We start from the raw sequence: 25,656 nt of genomic DNA, 5'->3' as shown, positions 1-25,656 counted from the left end.
CTTGCTTGCATTTTTGTACTGTATACTAAATGTATACTCTTGGGCGTCATTAATAAATTCTGTCAGTGTTGCTCGTACCAACCACACAAATCACTTTTTAATTGTAAATTAAGGTGTTGGAAGAGAGTTTACATGAAGTACAAATATATATATAAAAAAAAAATATTATCTCCAATTTTTGTATATAAACAGTACTGTGCAAACGTTTTATGCAGTTGTGGAAAAATACTGCAAAGTAAGAATGCCTTTAATAGTGTTAATAGTTTTTCTTTATCAATTCACAAAATACTAAGGCCTCATGCACACGACCGTAGCCATGTGCACGGCTGTGATTTCCGGGTCGGCTGGGGGCGGAGTGTCACCCGTAAGCCGCCCGCAAATTGCGGGCCGTGCACATGGCCGCGGCCATTATTTGCTATGAGCCTGGACCGCAGAACACGGCCGTAATAAGACTTGCCAATTCTTTCTGCGGTCCGGGCTCTTGGGCCATGCACGGACCGTGGAAACCACGGTCGCGTGCGTGGTCCCATAGGAATACATGGGGCCGCAATTCTCCTGTGGATTTTCGGGGGAAATGCGCCCGCAAAAGCACGTTCGTGTGCATGGGGCCTAAGAGAATGAACAGAAGAGAAATCAAAATCAATATTTGGCGTGATCACCCTTTGTTTTCAAAACAGCATCAATTCTTCTAGGTACACTTGCACAAAGTCATGGATTTTGTAAGATTATGGCAGGTGTATGATTAACCAATTATACCAAACAGGTGATACTGATCATCGTTTTCATATGTAGGTTGAAACACAGTCATTAACTGTAACCGAAGCAGCTGTGTAGGAGGTTTAAAGAGCCTCTGTCACCAGATTATAAGTGCCTATCTCCTACATAATCTGATCGGTGCTGTAATGTAGACAACAGTGGTTTTTATTTTGATAAACAATAATTTTTTAGCAAGTTATGAACAATTTTAGATTTCTGCTAATTAGTCTCTTAATGCCCAACTGGGCGTTTTATAACTTTTGACTAAGTGGGCGTTGTGAAGAGAAGTGTATGACGCTGACCAATCAGCGTCATACACTTCTCTCCATTCATGTCCATTTGTACTCACTGTGTGATCACGCTGTGCTGTCACATACACCCACATTAACTTTACTGAAGTGTCTTGAGAGTGAATAGACATCACCTCCAGCCAGGATGCGATGCCTATTCACACTCCCGACACTTCGGTAAAGTTTCTGTGGGACTTACTCACAGCACAGTGTCCACTGCCCATGCTGATCCCTGTACCCCGCTGAAATTGCCTTTTAATGGGCATGTGAGCATCAGAACTGGACCATGGAGTAATGAAAGAAGGTGGCCTGGTCTGATGAATTGTATTTTCTTTTACATCATGTGGACTGCTGGGTGCGTGTGTGCCACTCACCTGGGGAAGAGATGGCACTAGGATGCACTATGGGTAGAAGGCAAACCGGCGCAGGCAGTGTGATCCTCTGGGAAATGTTCTTCTGGGAATCCTTGGGATCTGACATTCAGGTGAATGTCACTTTCACACGTACCACCTACCTAAACATTGCTGTAGACCAAACACACCTAATCATGGCAATGGTATTCCCTAATGGAAGTGGAACCTTTTAGCAGGATGTGCCCTGCGACACCTCAAAAACTGTTCAGGAATGGTTTGAGAAACATGACAAATAGATCAAGGTGTTGACATGGTCTCCAAATACCCCAGACCTCAATTTGATCGAACATCTGAGGGAGTTGCTGAAAAAAGTCCGACCCATTGAGACCCATCTGGAAACTTACAGGACTTTATTTTTTGATTCTGTGAATGCCCCCCTTATCATCTATCCACAAGATAGTCGATCATTTTCTAATTGCTGCCCCAGCGATCGCCAGAACCCTTTAGATCTTCGCTGCACCCAAAGAAGTGAGAAGGAGCTTGACCCCTTGGCGACATCCGACGTACTATTACTGAGATGTTGCCAAGGGGAAGTATGGAGCGCGCCATACTCAGCGGGTGACGGCTGTGTTTTACAACTGACACCTCACTCCAACGAGCGGAATCAAAGATCACTTTGATTCCGCCCCTTCAACACCTGAAATGCTGCGGTTAATCGCGACCGTGGCATTTAAATTGTTAGAATCGGGGGACGCCCCCTCATGCACGCCATCACACGCGCACCCCTGCCACACGATCGGCCAGTGAAAATGATTGTCCCCCAGGTCTGCCATCTTTGTACTCCTTTGCAGCCCGGCCTCCAGCAGTGCTTCACAGCAGGCTGTCAGAAACACGATATACTGCAATACATTAGTGTTGCAGTATATCATTCAAGCGATCTAACGATCGCTGGTTGAAGTCCCCTAGGGGGACTAATAAAGAAAAGTTTGGACTGCTGGTTCAATAAGAAAAGTAAAAACAGTGAATTAAAGTTTTGTTTTTTTATGTTCCAAAAAAAAAATTTGAAATTATTTTATTTATTTTTTTGTTCCCCTAAATCAATGTTAACAAAAGTTAACTTAACTGGTATCGCCGCGTCCGTAAAAGTCAGAACTATCACAATATAGCATTGTTTAACCGCCGTAAAAAAATAAAGAAAAATAAATATAAATATATATATATATATATATATATATATATATATATATATATATATAGCGCAAATTGCTGTTTTTTGGTCACCATAGCTCTCAAAAAAAATTTAATAAAAAGTGATCAAAAAGTCGCGTATACCCCAAAATGGTTTTGGTGAAAACTCCAGCTCCCTCTGCAAAAATTAAGCCATCACATCGCTAAATTGATGGAAAAATAAAAAAGTTATGGCTCTCATAACATGGCCACGCAAAGTTGTTTTTTTTTTATCAAATATTTTTTTTTCTAAAAGTGGTAAAGCATAAAACTAAATATATATAAATTTGGTATCCCCATAATCGTATCAACATGTAGTTTTTACCACCTGATGGATGCCGTTCAAACAAAACCCCCCAAAACATGGCATAATCGCTGTTTTTTTCTATTTCACCCCATAAATTATTATTTTTTCAGCTTCCCAGTACATAATGCAGTACAATAAATGGTGCCATGAAAAACTACAACTTGTCCCGCAAAAAAACAAGCCCTCATAGGCTATGTCGACGAAAAAATAAAGAAGTTATGGTTTTTGGAAGGCGGTGAGGAAAAAACTAAAATGAAAAAAGGGGTTACATAGAGCGGCAGTAGAACAGACATCCGCCACTCCATTTAATGTCTATGAGAATGATGGAAACAGCCAAGCACTGTACAGTGCGGTTTCTGTCATTTCTGTCATAGACTTTGAATGTTGCGGCGGACGCATGCCTGACTGCCGCTCTTTTCAATGTTCCCCTCACGCTGGTCGAGCACTGAGGTGAAATAGAGGGTTTGGGTCCCCCATTCTCGCGATTGTGGGGGTTCCAGCGCTGGTGTCCCCAGCAATCAGAAAGTGCTCACCTACGTATCCTTCAGAAAGGTGATCATTTTTACTCTGCTACCAGGACACCTTCAGAAGTATTGTAGGGTCCACGCCTCGACAGAACAGTGCTGTTTTGGTGGTACAAGGGATGCCTATCTACTCAATATTAGGCAGGGGGTTTTAATGTTATGGCTGAACGGTGTGTATATAAATAATGTTTCACTTTAAGCCTTTGTTAGTTGTAAACTACAAGTGCATCAAGACTGAGACGCTATTTCATATATATTAGTCCATGAAGTGCCAGTGCATGCTGTGCACACTTTGGTAATCTGTTTCAGGCAGTTCTGCTGAGCACAGCAAATGGTTCCCTGGTGACTTTCTAAAGCATAATAGAGTTCTTGGCTTGTAATATGTTCTCTTTGCACATGGTTGTTTGTATGGCCTGTGTATGACCAGTTTTAGTATGATAACCCAGTCAGGGCAAAGATCATCCGATGAATGAGTAAACTGCCAAAAAAATGGTAGCTAGTCGGCAGGACATATCCCTTTGTAAATGGGTAGATGTGCTGCCTACGTGATGCAGATACTATAAGTAACGATCATGGCTCCGTTATGAATGGAGCAAACGAGTGCCATTCGACAAACTATACAGTTTGTTGATCGGTGCTGGTTTAAAGACGGTAAACACAGACTAATATCTGACTTGTAAAACCACCTTTCAGCCCTTTTACACTGCCCAATTATCGGGCAAACAAGCGTTTACAAAACACTCGTTCCCAATAATTGCCCTGTGTAAACAGGGCAACGCTCGTTCATCGGCTAATTGTATCGTTTACGCAGCCTAAAATATTATCTTTGTCTCGTTGATCGAGCTGTCTCGTTGATCGGCTCTCGTTTGCACAGCCCTATAATAGGACCCTTAGTTACTGGAAGACTAACAACTGTAGCACATTCTTTTCATGATAGAATAATGGAAGTTAGCAGTCTGTGATAAATGACAATTTACCTCTCAATAGGCTATCTCCAACTGCTTTTTCCTCCTGAAGGGGAACTAAGATGTTACTCATTGAATCGTGTTGTTTTTTGGGATCTGCCCACAAAATAATTTCTATGAGAAATATCGGTGGTCTCCGCTTCTTCTACTTCTAACATACATGCCAGGCTCTGCTATACATTCATGCTTTGGGGGAATTAGGACTGATTATGGTTGTTTTGTTGTGTTTTTACTTTTTCTTTCTTATGCCAGATATAAAACATTTAACACATATTTACAATTTTACACATTAGGAAGATGACCAATGCGTACACAAAGACAATTTGCCATAGAACAGGACATTTGCTCCATTCTGCAAATTATTATTTAGCCAAGATAATATGTCTGAGTCGAACACTCATTTCTGCCATTCTACAATGGGTCTTATCCTTGTGGTGCTAACCAAACAGATTTTCAGTGCCTAATCCACAGGAATAAGTGGCAATCTACTTACTTGCACTGACTTGTTTTTTCATGGAACCGACAGAAATCTGCGCCGTGGGAAAAATAAATAAAATGTGTATTGTCCTTTCATTTGACGTGGATTTTGGTGTAAAATTTGCAGCATGTGGAATCCAAAACTTGTAAAAGGGGCCTTAGACTTTCATATGAATTCTCACCATCATGCTTTGTAGCCATCTGTCAATCTCATTTTCATTTAGCCTGATGGCGACAACCACTGGCAACAGGAGCAACCAGTGCATAAAGCTAACATTGTGTGTCCATATTATTTCATATTATTTTATATTTTGCCAATGCACACGTCACAATATCTTCCTGTATATTGCTGTTCAGACAGGATCCCCTCCTCTTTTATGTCTGTTTGTATTATTTTGTCATTACTTCTTTCCCTGATTGCAAAGCACTGTACATTATTTGTCACTATACAGTATCAGTAAATTACATATTATTATTATTATTTTTTTTATTCTTATTATTATTATTGTAGTATCACTGCCCTGATTCATGGCATTACTGAAACTCCTGTATCAAAACTGTGACCCACAGACTGACAATAATATACTCCCAATAGTGTCACGTTGGGTTCGTGGACCCACTGGGCAGTACCGTCTTGACAGTATGGCAGTTGGGCAACATGGCGCAGGTCACAGTCTATATTTCGTATAGGGTACCTGCGGCAGCTCGGACTGTAGCAAGGCAGGCTCGGCTGGGACTAGGCAGCTGGCAGACGTCAGGCATGGTGTAGCAGGACAGGCGTGGTATGCAGCACAGCACGACTCCAGCTGAGCACGGCACTTGACCAGGATAGCACGAGGATACAGGAACGGGAAACACTGGGAACTGGAAAACACTAGGAGACCATTTGCATAGACAAACTTTGGGTACGACAACAACACTCAGGCAAGGAAGGAAGGGGCTGGGCAACTTTTATAGTCCAGGGTACTCATGGGCTAATTTTACATTAAAGTCCGGTAGGGTGCGCACGTACGCTCGTGCCCGCTCTTAAAGGGGCAGCGACCCGGCCAAGGTGAGCGGCGTCTCCTGAGGAGGAGACTGGGGCCAGCGCTCGCAGACCCATTGCTGCAGCCGTCAGGAGGTGAGTGAGCCTGACGGCCCATGGCCATGGGCATGACAAATAGCAAGTAGAAAAATATTACAAAATTCATTAAAAAGTTAAACATTTCGGGTGCACTGGCTCTTCTTCAGTCCCTGATATATGGAAAAAGTGTCCTTGTTTCTTATAACTACTAAGTCATGTTTAATTTTTCCAGTACAATTTCTAAACATTGTTCGTGACTCATTGCTATGCCCAATAGAAATACATTTTTCAATGAAATGATTTGAGTCATGAGGCCTGATGTTTGTACTAGTGACTAATAGATGACACTGGTCTGTGGTGTTTTCTGATCTTTTACTGATTTTAAGACTTCTTATTATAATAACTATGGAGAAATATTCCCACAAATGTAAATGTTTGGCCTTTTTTCTTACTTCGCTCATGAAGACTATTTATATAAGTCATTATTCAGAGATGACTTTCATAGACACACCCGTGGATGAACTTTGATGCTATAACTGGATTATGGTGGATCATGTCAATTAAATGCTATACGATTTGCATTGTTTAATTCTTGGAATTTTGGAGTGTGCAGTGTTGAAATTAAATATATTACTGTTCCATAAGTTTATTTTGCTAAGTAAAAGAGACTCAATGGTCCTTGACAGGTCTGTTTAAGGTAATGGGTGTAAAGTTAAATCTTGAGGTTTTACAACTAATCATAATGTAATCTAGGCCTGTTATTTGAATGATATGTATTCAATTTAAGACCTCACATTTATCACATCTGTCTGTAAAATATGGCACATTTATGTCATGTAAGAGTCTTGCTCAGAATTCTATGCTAGATGTTTATTAGCAGGATAATCTACAGCGGTATTACTAGATGCATATATATTCTCAAATATTAAAGCCTTGACGGAATCCAGGTATAAACTCCTCATGAGATAGTGTTTAACTCTTCAGAGACTGACATGGATCTTCCCTGGATCATTCTTCTGTTTTTTGTTTCTGTTTGCTTTTTAGAGGTTTTAGAGGCGTTGGTTCATTATTTCAGTATATATCTTGGCCCAGAGTAGGCCATTTCTGAAAAAGGTTTTTATTATCTTTTACAATTGGTGATACACACCTTTCTCTGCAAAATCCCCCTGGGAAGCATTACAAAATAAACCCATTTCCTGATATCCTCAAGCACATCCAAAAATGTATCTCCTTTATTTTTCTGGCTGCTAGAATCTCAATAGTGGGGGCATCAAAGCCTAGATCGTGTAAAACTAAAGTCCCTTTTACATGGGCCAATGATCGGGAAAACGAGTGTTCATCTGAACTCTCTTTCCCGATGTGTAAACGGGGCAACGATCACCTGATGAACAAGCAAACACTCGTTCATCGGCTGATCGTATTGTTTATGCAGCACAAAATATTAGCATTGTCATCAGCACATCTACTTGTGTAAACCGGGAGATGCGCTGCTGACATCATAGAAATCTATGGGGAGGAGCAATCGTAGTAACAAGCGCTCTTTCCCATACATTACTGATCATAGCTCCTTGTGAAAGGAACAAATGAACGTCGATCATCGAGCTGTCTCGTTGGTCGGCACTCTTTTTTACATCCCAGATTGACCCGTATAAAAGAACCCTAAAGCTATCATAGTCAATCGGAGACTTTCTGGCATGTTATGCTATAATAAACCATCATAACTTAAAAAGTGATTCAGTTCTGCCTAGGGTTGTCACGATACCAGAATTTGGATTTCGATACCGATACTTCGTGTAGTATTGCGATACTCTATACCAAAACAATACTTTGCCAACAATAATAATAAAAAAAAGCTCATCCATTTTCTGATGTGAGGCACGTGGTGTGATGAAATTTGAACCTCCTTGTGCCTCACATTAATAGTAATTAACCCCATAATGTCATAATGGACAACATTCGGTTAATGTGTGAGGTACATGATGGGGTTAATTAGTATTAATGAGAGGGGAATAAGCCACTGCCCCTCGCCTCTGCCAGCAGTTTATCTAATAAAGGAATAAAGGCTCTGATTCTGCTTTCCCTCGATATCTGCTGTTAGGTACAGCTAAGTTCTATATTTTGGGTATGGGCATCTTAAGGTCTACACTAAGGTACATTTTCAGTACAAAAGAAGATATGAAACTTTGTAATATAGGTTATTACAGAAAAATGCCTGATTTCCCCCCCACACCCCACCTCCTGCTGCACTGATCACTCACTCTGAATTTACTGATATGAAGGAGACACTGCTGCAGCTTCACCCCAGTGCTGGATTCACAATAACACTACTCAGTGCTTCTCTATAATGCCCACCGTGCTGCTACTTCTTTCTGTGTGAAAGGTAGATAGAGATATGGGAGCAGGATCTCCTCTTTTCTCTGTGTGCAGTGTATGGGAGACATCATAGCAGCTAGTCTCCTTAGACTAGCTTACAGAAGGAAGAAACAGTTGAAAATACTGGATACAAGTCATATGGTCAGGAATAGTGTTATTCCTCATGTTCACACTCAGACTATTCTGAAAAGTCATATAAAAGGTTTAGGTACGCTGTAAAACTGCAAAAATATTTGTATTATTTGTGATCATTAATAATTTCAATTCATGCACAACATTGAAAGCATGTTTACTGTCAAAACACTTTACTCACTTGAAAATTAGCTTTATTATTAATATTTTATTGCCTTGCTGATTTATGAGGGTAGGATTGGTAAACAGCAGTATTTTCCAGACATGATGACGTGTGACTAAATTGCTCGCTTACTTTTATGTCGTTATTTTTGTAGCTAGGCTGGATACATAGGGAGAGTGTTGTCATTTATCTGAGCAATGTGTTCTGCTCTTTATATAGCCTTGTGGTTTAGCATGTTACAGCGCCTTGCAGTGAGTAACCTTATCTAGCAAGCTGATATTCATGAGGTTCTGAGAACAAGATGAAATGAGGTGCAGATGTGGTACAGTATGTTCAAAGTGCAGCCTAATTTTTACTTTACTATATGCTGATATGGTGAGAATTAACATCAGAACTATTGTAAATGAGTGTGTAGGTATTTTATGACAGACTGTATCCGCATATCTTGCAGTATTCTAATGCAGCGTTTCCCAAAGTCTGGGTTGCGACCCCCCTGGGGGGTCGTGTGAAAACCTCCGAGGGTCGCCTGCCACTGACTGATATACACCGCTGCAGAGCTGATATGGCCGCTGATGGACGGGTTACATGACATAAAAGACAAGCCTGTGGAATTCTTTCATAGAAGAACTGCCTCCACAAGGAGCACGTCGTTTTTACTTCAGCAACCAGTACTAATAAAAAAGCATTACTAGCAAGTTATTGCAAGAACCAGTAAGCCACATAAAATTGCCGATTATGTGATTTTACCGACAGCTGTGGATATGGTGCAAATAATGGTTGGTAAAAAAGTGGCTGATCAGCTCAAACAAATACTTATCTCCAATAATACCATTCAAAGAAGGATAAGCGACATGGCAGAAGATTTTGGAATACAAGTTCTTAAAAATATTAAAAGGTGCAAGTACTTCTCATTGCAGATGGATGTATCGACAGATATTTCCAACTGCGCCCAATTCATAGTTTTTGTAAGATATGATACAGAGAATGGTGTTACAGAAGATATTTTAGTTTTTAAGCAACTAGAAACCAATACTACTGGAAACCTTTTATTTGAAACTTTTATGCAAAGTACTAGTAACTACCATATTGACTGGACAAAATGCATTGGAATATGTACCGATGGCGCCAAAGCAATTACAGGACATCAAAGTGGTCTCATTGTCAAATTGAAAGAGAAAATGCTACATGGCTACACTGTTTTCTACATTCAGAAGCTTGCATCAAAATTACCAGCTGAAATGGATTGTGTTTTAAAATCTGTCATTAAAGTCGTAAATTCCATCAAAGAAAGCTTTGCACACCCATATTTTCAGATCTGTAAAGACATGGGTTCGTTATATAAAAAGCTTCTGTACCACACGGAAGTAAGATGGCTTTCTAAGTGTAATATGTTGGCAAGAGTTTTCCAGTTAAGAGCGGAACTTCTCATGTACCTGCAAGAAGAGAAATCGGAATATGCAAACTTATTTTCCAATTCTCTTTGGCTTCTTAGATTGGCCTTCCTTGCTGATATTTTCCAACACTTAAAACATTTTGAATAGTAGTTTGCAAAGCTGAGAGCCAGGGATAAAATCAATTCATTTATAAAGAAACTTGATTTCTGGGCGACATCACTTGACAAAAAGGAATTTGATTCATTCCAGTGTATTCAAAAACTCATGGAAGATTTGGCTACATATGATGTGGCAAATTCTGAGTCTGTGACATGCAATTAAGTTTGCACAATTTTAAACAATCGTTTCTTGAGTATTTCCCAGAAGAAACTCAAAATAAGTAGACAGTCACAGATAGATACTGAATCCGTTTTTAGACAGTTGCATTCAACTGGCAGAAATTCCAGCAAATATGAAGGAAACACTCATTGAAGTATGTACTGATGGAATGTTGAAACTAGATTTTTTTTTTTTTTCCAGAACGTAGACCAGTTTTGGATAAAAAGAATTAAAAAATACCTGAGCTTGCAAAAGAAGCTCTTAATTTTTTTTTTTATACCTTTGCAACCTCTGTATTTGTGCAAACTAACTTCCTCATCTATGACTGCCATCAAAACAAAAGCAAGAAATTGCCTTGAACTTGAAAATTATATTATTGTATGTGTATCCAACACAGAGCCTAGATTTGAGAAGCTAGTTTCTGAAAAACAGGCACATAGTTCGCATACATTTTTTTACTGTCTTATTAAATTGTCTCCATAAGACTCCAGTACCATCTAGCTATGAATGATGTTCAGATACGCCAGACAAAATATTTTGTGTCATTGCTACACCATATACTTCTATTTTGTTAGATTTTTGGATGGTGTTCTTTGGTTTTGAAGACCATTACCGTTGTTTTCGATGTTGCAGGGCCTTTTTTTCGAATGGTGCGAAGTACGGCAGTGGGGGGTTCCAAACAAAAGTCTCAGCCGAAAGTGGGTCCCAGCCTCAGAAAGTTTGGGAACCACTGTTCTAATGGCTTAGTAGGTGTCACGATCACTGGGTATGTGGACCCACTAGGCCGCTCCGCCGTAGCGGAGAGGCAGCTGGCCAAGTCACAGTCTATGCAAGAGTCTATACAAGTTCGTAGCACAAGGGTACCTGAAATAGTCCAGATGGTGGCAGGAGCTCTGGCACGGATGGTAGGAGATGCAGCAGGTTGCGCCAGACAGGGCGGTAGACAGCAGGTTGCGCAAGACGTGGCGGATGACAGCGGGTGCAGTAGGTTGCACCGGTTGTGGCGGATTACAACGGGTGTAGCCGAACACGACTCCAATCACTAAACAGACTCAGAAACAATAACACAGCACAGGATACAGGTAGCAGGGCACGGGAAACTACGGGAACAGGGTAACACTAAGGGACCATTTGCAAAGACTAACATGTGGTGATTAACTAACAATGCTCAGGCAAGGATCAGAAGGGCAGGGCCCTGTTTATAGTTCAGGGTGATCAGGGGATAATTAATTATTTACATATGCGCGCTGGCCCTTTAAGTGATCACTACAGGACAGAGCGGGCGCATGTGCCGATGTCTCTGGGGAGGAAGAAGTCAGCAGGAAGAGGAAGATCTGCGGGAGGCAGGTGAGTTAAGGCCGCGGTCCGTGACCGCAGCCGTAACAGTAGTGTTACGACGGGAAATTTGAATACCTTGTAGATTTCTTGCTTGTAAAAGCAATGCTTATAAAAACTCAATGGTGTAGATTCAGCAAAGGTGAATCTGCACTTTAACGTCCCACTTCCCCAGATCCCAAAAGTGCTCCTTCTTGCTTAGCACAGGGTCGTATAACAATATTTTATAGGTACAAAAAATTTAGTAAGTGCAGCCACTTGAAAATGACATGGCAGGTCCAAAGGAAGCTTTTAGAGCTATTACCCCCAACTCAAACTACCTATATCTTAATATGTTCAGTTTACTACAGAGGAATGGAAGATGGTCAATTTATTTAGGCCCCATGATATCTGAGTTACAATAATAGGCGTTCAAGATCTATTGATCTTCGTACATTTTCAGTATAAAATCATTTGTCTCATCATTATTTTGAAAAATTAACAAAAATGTTTTTTTTCTAATATATTTTACTCTATTAGCTAATGCTGTTTTTGCTTATGCATTTATTGTTGTATTCTTTATTTGGTATTCTTAATAATTAATAAAATTAATCTTACATTTTTGTATAAATGATTAAAGACAAAATAGAATGAGATTAGGTTATCATGTAATTTCTCGATCCTAAAAACATGTAGTTGCTTTTTAAATTAAGAGGGCTGCAAAAGGTCAAATATCATATGGAATTTAAAGGACTTGTTAGTAGGCATTTAGCAATTGGCGGCTTAGTTATTGCAACTTTATTTTAAGCTATCCGTTGGTGAATGATGTAGGGAAACAATGTGAATTTGGCCTTTACTTATCTCCTCTTCCCAGAATAACACATGCATGGCTTTACACTCAGCTGAGTCTTCAGTGGAATTCTAGTTTTGAATCATCCTCTTACTTTGCTTTCAGAAGATAATCTTCTCTGTGCATAGTAAGACTTTGATGATCTTGCCACTGAAAAAAAAAGTGCCACAAGCTGAATATAGACTTTTATGTTCATTCGCTTTAAAGAGGCTCTGTCACCAGATTATCAAATCCATATCTCCTATTGCATGTGATCGGCGCTGCAATGTAGATAACAATAACGTTTTTGTTTTTTTTTTAAACGTTCATTTTTGGCCAAGTTATGAGCTATTTTATATTTATGCAAATGAGCTTTGAAATGGACAACTGGGCGTGTTTTTATTCGTATGTCCAACTGGGCGTGTATTGTGTTTTTACCAACTGGGGGTGTTTACTTGTTTTACTAACTGGGCGTTGTGAATAGAAGTGTATGATGCTGACGAATCAGTGACCAATCAGCATCATGCACTCCTCTCCATTCATTTACACAGCACATAGTGTTCTTACTAGAACGATGTGCAGCCACATACACAAGTGTCCTGATAATGAATACACATGACCTCCAGCCTGGACGTCATGTGTATTCAGAACCCTGACACTTCTGAATCTTTTCTGTGACATTTCCAGCAAGGGAAACAAAATCTTGTTTACCTCATAATCTCGCGAGATTACGAGTGGCTTGCTGAAATCTCACAGAAAAGATTCAGAAGTGTCAGGATTCTGAATACACATGACGTCCAGGCTGGAGGTCATGTGTATTCATTATCAGGACACTTGTGTATGTGGCTGCACATCGTTCTAGTAAGAACACTATGTGCTGTGTAAATGAATGGAGAGGAGTGCATGATGCTGATTGGTCACTGATTCATCAGCATCATACACTTCTATTCACAATGCCCAGTTAGTAAAACAAGTAAACATGCCCAGTTAAAAACACAATACACGCCCAGTTGGATATACGAATAAAAACACGCCCAGTTGTCCATTTCAAAGCTCATTTGCATATATATAAAATAGCTCATAACTTGGCCAAAAATGAACGTTTTAAAAAAAACACGTTACTGTTCTCTACATTGCAGCGCCGATCACATGCAATAGGAGATAGGGATTTGAGAATCTGGTGACAGAGCCTCTTTAACATGGACCTACACAATATTAATGTCCGTCGGTGTGTTTGATGCAACTTTCAAATTCGTTTTTATAAAAAACTATTTTAACTTTTTGAGATACAGCTGCTTTGTATCCTGTATACATAGCAGCTGCATCTTTCGCTAAGGCCTGAAACCGTCAGTCCTGCGGACATGACGGGTTCAGTGTCAGTGGGTCCTGCGTGTCTCTTATGAACTTCGATGTGATGGACAACAGGTGGATCCTGCGTGTCACTTTCGCTGAAAGGGTGCAAGATTCAGCGAACAATACAGCTATTCTGTGTACAGGATACAGAGCAGCTGTATGTCAAAGAGTAAAAATAATTTTAAATAAAAACGAATTCTAAAAATACACCAAACACACTGACAAAATGTTTGGTTTTTTTAAAATGTCAAAGGTGTACATATCCTTTTAGGACTTTCAATTGCTGTAGCAGAAAAAAAAAGACACCGAGATAACAGACAAACATTTTCTCTGACGTAGTAGGAATGAAAGACTAATTTGCCAAAGGTCAGATAAAGTACAAGTGGTCCAGGGAAGAATTTAATACTCTAATTGACATCATCCTCAGTTTATGGCTATGCCTTGCTTTGCCTTCAGTCCTGGACTTCTCTTTTTACAAATACGTCATTATCTCTTTAACCCCTTAATGACCGGGCCATTTTGCACGTAAATGACCAAGGATTATTTTTTGTTTTTTCATGGTCGCATTCCAAGAGTCGTAACTTTTTTTTTATTCCGTCGACATAGCCGTATAAGGGCTTGTTTTTTGCGGGACGAGTTGTATTTTGTAATTGCACCATTTTTAGATGCTTATAACATATTGATTAACTTTTATTAACTTTATTTTAGGAGAGAATTGAAAATAAGCAGCTATTCCAGCATTAATTTTCACGTTATCAATTTACGCCGTTTACTATGCAGCGTAAATAACATGTTAACTTTTATTCTATGGGTCGGCACGATTACGGGGATACCAAATATGTAAAGGTTTTATATGTTTTTCCTACGTTTGCACAATAAAAACCCTTTTAGAAAAAAATTACTTGTTTTTGCATCGCCGTGTTCCAAGAGCCGTCATTTTTTTATTTTTCCGTCGATGTGGCCGTATGTGGGCTTGATTTTTGCGGGCCAATGTGTAGTTTTTATTAGTACTATTTTGGGGGACATAGGACTTATAGATTAACTTTTATTTTATTTTTTATGGGGGGAATGGGAGAAAAGAGAGGATTTTGCCGTTGTTTTTTGCGTTTTTTTTGGACGCCGTTCATCCAGCGGTTTAATTAATGTGTTCATTTTATTGGTCAAGTTGTTACAATCGTGGGTATACCATATATGTGTATGTGTTATTTGTTTTGACACTTTTACTGAATAAAACCACTTTTTGGGCAAAAAAATCGTTTTATTTGATTTTGACTGTGATTTTATTTCTTTTTTTCAACAACTTTATTTAACTGATTGACTTTTTTTTTTTAAGTCCCACCAGGGGACTTCACTATGCGATGTGCCGATCGCATATATAATGCTTTGGTATACTTAGTATACCAAAGCATTATTGCCTGTCAGTGTAAAACTGACAGGCAACCTGTTAGGCCATGCCTCCGGCATCGCCTAACAGGCAGTTGCGGAAGACAGACCTGGGGGTCTTTGTTAGACCCCCGGCTGTCATGGAAACCCGACGGCGACGCGCGATTTGTTTGCGGGGGCGCCGATCGGGTGACAGAGGGAGCTCCCTCCCTCTGTCAAACACATTAGATGCCGCTGTCACTATTGACAGCGGCATTTAATGGGTTAAACTGCCGGAATCGGAGCACGCTTCGATTCCGGCAGTTGCAGCAGGAGCCAGGCTGTGTATAACAGCCGTGCTCCTGCCGCTGATCGCGTGGGTACAGTGACAGTACCCGCGCCATCACAGGACGGATATATCCGTTCTCCTGCGCGAACTAGCAGCTGCTGAGGACGGATATATCCGTCCTTCGGCGTTAAGGATGATTCTCTGGGGTTACACGGATGTATGACTTAAACTGATAAGACTCTTGATAGAACATTATTCCTGTCTAAACTAAACATTGCTCACGCTGATTGATTTCTGTATTCACTCAATGTCAGTTAGTATTTTACTGCACATGGCATGTCAAGGTAGTACTGCTATATACACATAAAATAACAGTAACTATCCATTCTTGTAAAACTTTATTAACACTTGTTTTTATTCCTAATGTATTGGTGTGAACTTTATATAATCTGTCCAGGGGGAAATTTAGGAACAGATTTACAACCGTTTTCTGGCGTTACAAAGTCACAACTTATGCCGCACACCATATTTGCACAATCATTTTCAACTTTTTTACACCTCTCCCGACACTTTCAAAAAGAAATAAATTGCGGAAATCCTACCTGTCGTATAATTTGCCATCTGTCTCACAGACCGCACACTATTTAACAAATTTATTAAGAGTATTGCGCTTCTTGATATATTAGTCTTAGTTAATCTGCCCCCCAGTGCTTTCTAAGGACGGAGCACTTGGCAACGTCTATGGACATCTGATTATAGTTGTGATCTGGTCATTATCACTCATTGAGCGTATGTGCGCATCGTAGATTGACAAAATAATGTAAACACTCACAATTAGGAAGACCTTGTTCTTGACTTTATATACTTCTTTCTTTAAGATTATTAAGCCTGTTGTTAAAAATTGGCTTTGATGTATGCTTTTCGTAATGATTACAATGATGGAGTCTGTTCCTGAGAGGCACTTCCCTCAGTGCAATATCATTTAAGTATGAATAATGTAATTATAATGTCATGTTAGTGAGCTGCCCTCTTGGCTGCACACCTGGAAACATGAACATCAGGTCATACATTACACATGTAGCTAAGTTACTGCAGGACAGCTCTCGGGCTCTGTAATGGAAAATTTGCCTATCGTATGTCCCTTCTTAAAGAGGCTCTGTCACCACATTATAAGTTCCCTATCTCCTAGATATTGTGATCGGCGCTGTAATGTAGATTACAGCAGTGTTTTTTTTATTTAGAAGAACGATCAATTTTTGACCAAGTTATGACCTATTTTAGATTTATGCTAATTCGTTTCTTAATAGACAACTGGGCGTGTTTTTACCTTTTGACCAAGTGGGCGTTGTAAAGAGAAGTGTATGACGCTGACCAATCAGCGTCATACACTTCTCTCCATTCATGTACTCAGCACATCGTGATCTTGTTAATGTGGGAGTATGTGACAATTTGTCTCGCCTTTCCGCTAGCTGTGTGCCACAATTGTGGTCGCATGGCCAGGCCCCATCCATGGCCAGGCCAACACTCTGCATCTCCCCCTGGATCTCAGGCTCCCACAACAGGCCGTGGTGCATACAAGGTTCCGATGCGGAGTAGCGTTATATGCAACACAGACATGCAGCCCACACCACGTCTATATGTTGTGTGCTGCGTCACATATAATACCCTAATGCTGCCCAGTGACAGGACCGTGTATGTGCCACGGCCTGATGTGGGACACTGAGAATATCAGAGGGAGAAGCGGAGTAATGAATTAAGTAAATCTATTTTTTTTTTAATGTATTTTAATATGCGATCATGGGGCGGATGGCGGTATGGGTCCTGCCTTTACCTTGTTACGCACCTGACCACAGAGTGAAATCTCCTAGTTTTTGGTGTAAATCATTATAAATTTGTTGGGATGCAGGTGGCCCTGCCCCCTTTTTTGAAGCTCCATCCACTTTTGAAAAAGGTCAGATAGCGGCGTAAACAGCAGTTTGCTCCTATTGAGTCGTTAGCAACTTTTCTACGCCAGCAAACTGGTGTAGAAAAGTTGATATATTCCCCCATTGTATAGACTACATCAGCAAAAAGTAATTGCACTAATTTAAAATAGTATACAATAATTTTACATTGGGTTACAACAATGGTTATTAAACAGTTTAACCTGTAGGTGCCTATACACAAACTCCACTGCACCCGCCGATTTCGGCTGGTGATCTAATGTTTGTAGGGGCTAACTGACTCTCACACGACGGCAGATGTCGGGGGTAAGGAGAATCAGAATGTTAGATTTCAACATGCCCAGTCCTTGCTCAACTTATTCCCCTCACCCTATTGACATAGCTTGGCCAAGCGTAAATGTTTATGGGGGAGTCGGGAAAAACTGTTGCAAGCGTTCATCCGACAGGTATTTAATGTGTATGGCCACCTTAAAAATTTAATAGAACTTACCTCTTTGTATAAAAATTGTTGGAGTACTATATGCTGCACTGAACATGGGTAATTACATTTATTTTTTCGTTTATAATTACATTATTCGCCCTCAAGGCATCTGACTATTCTGTTTTTTAACAGAATCATTAAATCGATTCTTTAGTGGCGCCGTGCTGGAAGAGGAAGCTCCGCCCCCTCATCACTGCCGTAACTGCCCCGTCTGACAAGCTGCTCCCTGTTCTGTCTTTGCTTCCCCACGGAACTGCTGTTCTGTAGTGAAAAAAATTATACAGTACGGAACAGCAGTTCCGTGGGGAAACAGAGACTCCTAGTATATATAGCCACACCGTCCTGTAGATACTACCCCTCCTTGCAGATCGCACCGCTCTCTTATAGATCGCAAAACCACCCTCCCTTGTAGATCGCAAACAGCCCACCCTCTTGTAGATAGTGCCACTGTAGCTCCCACTAGAGCTGTATCCCTGGTCAAAGTGTCGGCAACCTCTGGCCGGGGATTCAGCCCCTAGTAGCAGCTACAGTGGTGCTACCTACAAGAAGGATGGGGTGGGGTGCTGCGATCTACAAGGGGAGGTGGGAGATGTGATCTACAAGGGGGTGGGAGTGTGATCTACAAGGGAGGGGGTGCAATCTACATGTGGGGGTGCGATCTACAAGGGACGGGTTGTGTGATCTACAAGGAGGGGGTGGTGGTGGTGCTGCGATCTACAAGGGGGGTGGGAGTGCAAACTACAAGGGGGTAGGGGTGCTATCTGCAAGGGTGTGTGGCACCATATGGGGGCGGGTGGCACTGTTATGATATGTGGGCACTGTGTCACTATATATGAGCCCTGTGTCACATTTACTATATGTGGGCACTGTGGCACTATATAACTATATAGGGGCACTGTATCACTATATGGGGGCACTGTATCACTATATAGGGGCAGTTTATCACTACATGTGGGCACTGGTACTATATGTGGGCACCGTGTCACTATATGTGGGCACTAGATCACTGTGTCAATATATGTGGGCACTGTCACTATATGTGGGCACTGTGACACTATATGTGGGCACTATAGTATAATATAGAGGAAGTATTAATTATAAAACTTAGCTTTTATTAAGCTTGAATAAAATATGGAACATCACATATTCTGTAATGAAAAGATTACTGACATACAAACATATAGATATCGAGAAGGTAGTGGTATATATCACTGGGCTTTGTGGACAGCATTCCTGTCTGGCATGCTTAGTCTTGTAGTACTACTGTGCATGAACTAAGTCCTAACTATTATCAGGTCTGCATTCAGATCTGATAAACTATCTCAAAGCCGGATACCTAATCTACCTAAATTAATTTTTGAGTGCAGTGAGCAACTCCACCACCTACGCGTTTCACCCTATTCTGGGTTCGTCAGGGAGACGTCCGGAGTATATGTAATCTAACTCATTGGCATTTGGCAGTGGCAGCGAGCGCTTCATTTCCTCGTCTTTTTGTGCATCAGTAGGACCCTCCCTTTCCGGAGGTTCAGCTGTCCGATAGCCAATCACTAACAGGTTTACTTACTTCCTTACCCTTCATGATTCCCAGCCTCTCATTGGACTGTTTATATTTCCGTCATCCTGGGATGTTTATGCATCATCCCTATTGGTCTAAAGATCTGTCAATCTCTGTGCCGATTCTGAGTATTCGTTCCCATGTTGTGTATTGTCCCATTAAGTTAGATTATCAAATCTTAGACATATATCTAGGAACTATAGTAATATCTCATATGTCCCTATGAATTATCTCATCTGTGGAGCACATATAATTGACTACTGATGATTTTTATTGACCATATTGATGATCATGACTAGTTGCCATCTTGGCTCAATACTTCCCAATGAAGATTTAAAATCAGTTTAAGAAGACTAATTATAGATGAAAATACGATATCGTTCTATTGATTCTCTCCAAGAAAACATTGGTCATAAGTACATAGTAAACCCTGCAATGCTCCTATATACATTACAGATCAAGGAGAATATATATTATCCTGGTCATAGCCCCATGTATATTATCTCATTAGTGGAACAATTCTAGAAAACCCCTAATAATTTTTGACAATGTCATTGATGGCAATAACTAACTTAATATATTCTGATATAGATTCAATAGTATGAAGTCAATATACCTTATTGTGGACAAGGATATAATAACATCCTATAGAGATATTAGGGATACAACCAATCCAGAAGATACCTGAAGACATTTAATAATAGCATCGACGATGATATCTAACTGAATACATTCTGATATACAGTGAAGGAAATAAGTATTTGATCCCTTGCTGATTTTGTAAGTTTGCCCACTGTCAAAGACATGAACAGTCTAGAATTTTTAGGCTAGGTTAATTTTACCAGTGAGAGATAGATTATATTAAAAAAAAACAGAAAATCACATTGTCAAAATTATATATATTTATTTGCATTTTGCACAGAGAAACAAGTATTTGATCCCTTTGGCAAACAAGACTTAATACTTGGTGGCAAAACCCTTGTTGGCAAGCACAGCAGTCAGACGTTTTTTGTAGTTGATGATGAGGTTTGCACACATGTTAGATGGAATTTTGGCCCACTCCTCTTTGCAGATCATCTGTAAATCATTACGATTTCGAGGCTGTCGCTTGGCAACTCAGATCTTCAGCTCCCTCCATAAGTTTTCGATGGGATTAAGGTCTGGAGACTGGCAAGGCCACTCCATGACCTTAATGTGCTTCTTTTTGAGCCACTCCTTTGTTGCCTTGGCTGTATGTTTCAGGTCATTGTCGTGCTGGAAGACCCAGCCACGAGCCATTTTTAATGTCCTGGTGGAGGGAAGGAGGTTGTCACTCAGGATTTGACGGTACATGGCTCCATCCATTCTCCCATTGATGCGGTGAAGTAGTCCTGTGCCCTTAGCAGAGAAACACCCCCAAAACATAATGTTTCCACCTCCATGCTTGACAGTGGGGATGGTGTTCTTTGGGTCATAGGCAGCATTTCTCTTTCTCGAAACACGGCGAGTTGAGTTAATGCCAAAGAGATCAATTTTAGTCTCATCTGACCACAGCACCTTCTCCCAATCACTCTCAGAATCATCCAGATGTTCATTTGCAAACTTCAGACGGGCCTGTACATGTGCCTTCTTGAGCAGGGGGACCTTGCGGGCACTGCAGGATATTAATCCATTACCGCGTAATGTGTTACTAATGGTTTTCTTGGTGACTGTGGTCCCAGCTGCCTTGAGATCATTAACAAGTTCCCCCATGTAGTTTTCGGCTGAGCTCTCACCTTCCTCAGGATCAAGGATACCCCACGAGGTGAGATTTTGCATGGAGCCCCAGATCGATGTCGATTGACAGTCATTTTGTATGTCTTCCATTTTCTTACTATTGCACCAACAGTTGTCTCCTTGTCACCCAGCGTCTTACTTATGGTTTAGTAGCCCATTCCAGCCTTGTGCAGGTCTATGATCTTGTCCCTGACATCCTTAGAAAGCTCTTTGGTCTTGCCCATGTTGTAGAGGTTAGAGTCAGACTGATTCATTGAGTCTGTGGACAGGAGTCTTTTATACAGGTGACCATTTAAGACAGCTGTCTTTAATGCAGGCACCAAGTTGATTTGGAGCGTGTAAATGGTCTGGAGGAGGCTGAACTCTTAATGGTTGGTAGGGGATCAAATACTTATTTCTCTGTGCACAATGCAAATAAATATATATAATTTTGACTATGTGATTTTCTGTTTTTTTTTAAAAATATCTAGCTCTCACTGGTTAAATTAACCTAGCCTAAAAATTCTAGACTGTTCATGTCTTTGACAGTGGGCAAACTTACAAAATCAGCAAGGGATTAAATACTTATTTCCTTCACTGTATATATTATATAGGATGGAGTGAAAGAGCCTTATTATAGACAAGGATATAATATAATCCATTAGAAATATTGATCGGAATGTAAACAAAATCTAAGAGACTTGTATTGACACAGCAGCTCTAAATTGGTCACAACCCATAAGATCTTCTCTAGGTAATTTATATTCTTATACAGTATACTTTTACATTACCATTTAGTGGCCCTATAGGAAACATCCAAAGTTTACATTGTCATTGATACCCTCTGGGGTGACTGTCATTTTATATATCCATTTTGACTCAGTTTGGAGCCGCAGTTTATCCCATTCTCCCCCTCTTGGGCTAGGCTCGACTTGCTGAATCCCTTGAAATTTAATGGACTTGGTCACCCCCATGTATCTGCCATACATGTCGTGATACTGTGGTATCCTTTCTGTTTAGGATGTCATTGTAGTGGTCTCTGATACGCCTTCTAAACTCTCTTTTGGTTTTACCTATATAGTCGTTGGGGCATGTGCATTTCGCCAAATATATCACCCGCCTGGACTTACAATTGATAAAGTGTTTATTGGGGTATTCTCTACCTGTCCTCGCGCTAGTGAACGTCTTGGAAACCACAATAGACTCACATGCAAGGCAGTGCCCACATCTGTAGGTCCCCAGAGGTTTCCTATTTAGCCAGCATGTTTCAAGTGGTTCTTCAACAAAATGGCTATGTACCAGTATATGTGGGCACTGTGGCACTATCTACAGGGACATTGCGGCACTATCTACAGGGCCACTGTGGTGTTTTCAGGTTATTGGGACAAAAAAAAACCCTGACAAAGGAAATCCATTTGAAGACACTGATGCAAAATGGACATGAAAAACTGACAGTTGATCAGTTTTTAATGGCCATGTTTTTTTTTTACTGTCGTGTGACTGTAGCCTAAATCACTGATGCCAGGAGTCCCGTTCACATATACTGTATTTGGGCTGGGAAATCCATCTGAGACACGGATAGTCTTTCACGGTCCAATTACGGTCTTGTGAATCGTGCCTTAAAGGGGTTTTCCCACGAGGGACATTTATGACATATCCACAGGATATAATCCAAAAAATAAAGTGTTTGAAGCAGCACAAATCTCAATATCAGGAGCGGTGACACGCTGTAAGATCAGACAAACCCAGTCTGACGTAATGTAATCCTCAGAGAAAGCGTGGTTGAACAGCACCGTACTTCTACAATATTTCAATCAATATGTTCTTTTATTGGTCAAACATCCAGTAAAAAATGGCAACGGGTTGAAACGTTGCCATTTTTTACTGTATGTTTGACTAATAAAAGAACATATTGATTGAAATTTGGGAGACGTGTGCTGCTGTTCAACCATGCTTTTTCTGAGGATATCCACAGGATATGTCATACATGTCAGATAGATGCGGGTCCCACCTCTGGGACCCGCACCTATCTCTAGAACGGGGCCCTTAAACCCTGTTCTACCTCTTTGTGTGTCAGCTGATTTCCGACCTTGAAGGTGAAAACAGAGTATCTCGCTGAACTACGCCGTTTTTGCAAGCCCCATAGAACTGAATGGTTGTTATGGAAACAGCGTAGCTCGCATGCTACGCTGCTTCCGTAACTGCTATTCACTGCTATGGGAGTTACGGAAACAGTGTAGCTCAGCGGGCTAGAGATGGGACCCGCATCTATCTGACATTTATGACCTATCCCGTGGATATGTCATAAATGTCCCTCGTGAAAAACCCCCTTTAATTTCATTTATTTAAAACCCCATCGTGGGGCGAGTACTGCACAGGGTCCTGCTCAGACTTTAGAAACTATATTGTAATCCTGCCCCAGAGTGCCTGCTCGGCGCTATCAATTTACTCTGCTCTCGCCTGCAATGTCGGGGATCGGCTGAGAGGGGCGTGTTAGTGCACGCAGTGTATAATTGATTATAATTTCTGTTAACCTGTTTCCTTCTGGGAAACAGGTTAACAGAAATTATAATCAATTAGATATACATTTTTCCAATAGTATTGCTGATAAAGTATTTGCAGATGTTAAAAGTTGTGAAGTTACATAGAATTATTATAGTAATATGTTAAAAAGTTATTTATATAAAGAAAATAATTTATTAAATTTATTTTTTGGTATTTTTTTCAGTTTATTTAACAGTAATAAGAAAAATCGAGATTCAAATCGAAAATCGCCCATAGGGTTGAAAAAAAAATCTAGATTTTATTTTTTGGCAATTCGCCCAGCACTATGTCTAACTATGCTTAAACGTAAAACGGTTGACAATGTATTCTAGCTACAATCCAGATACAAGAATAAGTAAAGAATGCTCTTTGTTGGTCTTGACATTGATTTGTATAAATAAAACCATATCTGCTTATCTGTGAGTTATTTACTGTCCTACAGTGCGCTCTGATCATTTTCTTTCTGAAAGTTATTTATTTAGCTGGCGAGTAAGAGTTCAATGTCTCATACTGTTCAGTATTGTTTGCTATATTACTATGGTGATAAACCAAAGACTTTTAAGTTCAGCCTTCAATGAAATAACTTTTAGCTGAATCACCAGAATTTAAGCAATAAACACCTCCCTTTTTTCTTTATTGTTCATTTGACCTACCTTATCTGAAATCCGGCAGATTAAAAAAGAAACTCTGGTTTGCCGCCACAAGATTATAACTAGGAATTGTATTTTTTTATGTATTATGTACCACTGTGACTACTTTTTCCAATTGTTGGCCATTGGTCGTGTTTTTTTCCTTCAGCAGACTGATTGGCTGTAGACATTCTGACAAAATGATCTGCCAGTCAGGGGCTTAACTAGGAAAGACTGGGCCCCATAGCAAACTTTTGACTGGGGCCCCCCCTCCCCTGGGTGTCACACAACCCCCCCCCCTGTAGATAGTGCCTTTTTTACAGCCCCCCTGTAGATAACGCCATACAGTCCCCCCTGTAGATAACGCCATACAGCCCCCTCTGTAGATAACGCCATACAGCCCCCCCTGTAGACTGTATGGCGTTATCTACAGGGGGGACTGTATGGCGTTATCTACAGATGGGGACTGTATGGCGTTCTCTACAGGGGGGACTGTGTGGCGTTATCTACAGGGGGGACTGTGTGGCATTATCTACAGGGGGGACTGTGTGGCGTTATCTACAGGGGGGGACTGTGTGGCGTTATCTACAGGGGGGACTGTGTGGCGTTATCTACAGGGGGTCTGTATGGCGTTATCTACAGGGGGACTGTATGGCGTTATCTACAGAGCTAATGCCATACAGCCCCCACTGTAGAGAACGCCATACAGCCCCCCCTGTAGGGAACGCCATACAGCACCCCCCCTGTAGGGAACACCATACAGCCCCACCCCTGCAGGGAACGCCATACAGTGCCCCCCTGCAGGGAACGCCATACAGCGCCCCCCCTCTGCAGGGAACGCCATACAGCGCCCCCCCTCTGCAGGGAACGCCATACAGCGCCCCCCCCCCTGCAGGGAACGCCATACAGCGCCCCCCCCCTGCAGGGAACGCCATACAGCGCCCCCCCTGCAGGGAACGCCATACAGCGCCCCCCCCTGCAGGGAGCGCCATACAGCCCCCCCTGCAGGGAGCGCCATACAGCCCCCCCTGCAGGGAACACCATACAGCGCCCCCCCCTGTAGGGAACGCCATACAGCCCCCCCCCCCCCCCAGAAAAAAATGCGACCTATAGTGTGTCCTACAAATAACATGCATCCCCTATCCACAGGATAGGGGATACATGTGTGATCGCTGGCATTGATAGGGAGAACGGGGGACTGAAAGTCCCCTGAAGTTCTCCATGACTAACCTATGACTTCCGGCGTCTGTGTCGGCAGCTCAATAAAAATGAAAGGAGCGC

The 25,656-nt window shown here is 41.1% G+C and overlaps 1 protein-coding gene across 2 annotated transcripts in view; it reads left to right on the top strand.

Annotated features, from left to right (window-relative positions):
• PDLIM5 (PDZ and LIM domain 5) overlaps nt 1-25,656 on the top strand; it is a 195,230-nt gene that overhangs the window by 62,601 nt on the left and 106,973 nt on the right. The gene's annotated exons all lie outside the window — the stretch shown is intronic.

Source organism: Rhinoderma darwinii, chromosome 1, assembly GCF_050947455.1.
Source record: "Rhinoderma darwinii isolate aRhiDar2 chromosome 1, aRhiDar2.hap1, whole genome shotgun sequence".
Taxonomy (NCBI): Eukaryota; Metazoa; Chordata; class Amphibia; order Anura; family Rhinodermatidae; genus Rhinoderma; species Rhinoderma darwinii.
The sequence above is the reverse complement of the archived record's forward strand: the minus strand, read 5'-3'. Positions and strand labels throughout refer to the sequence as shown.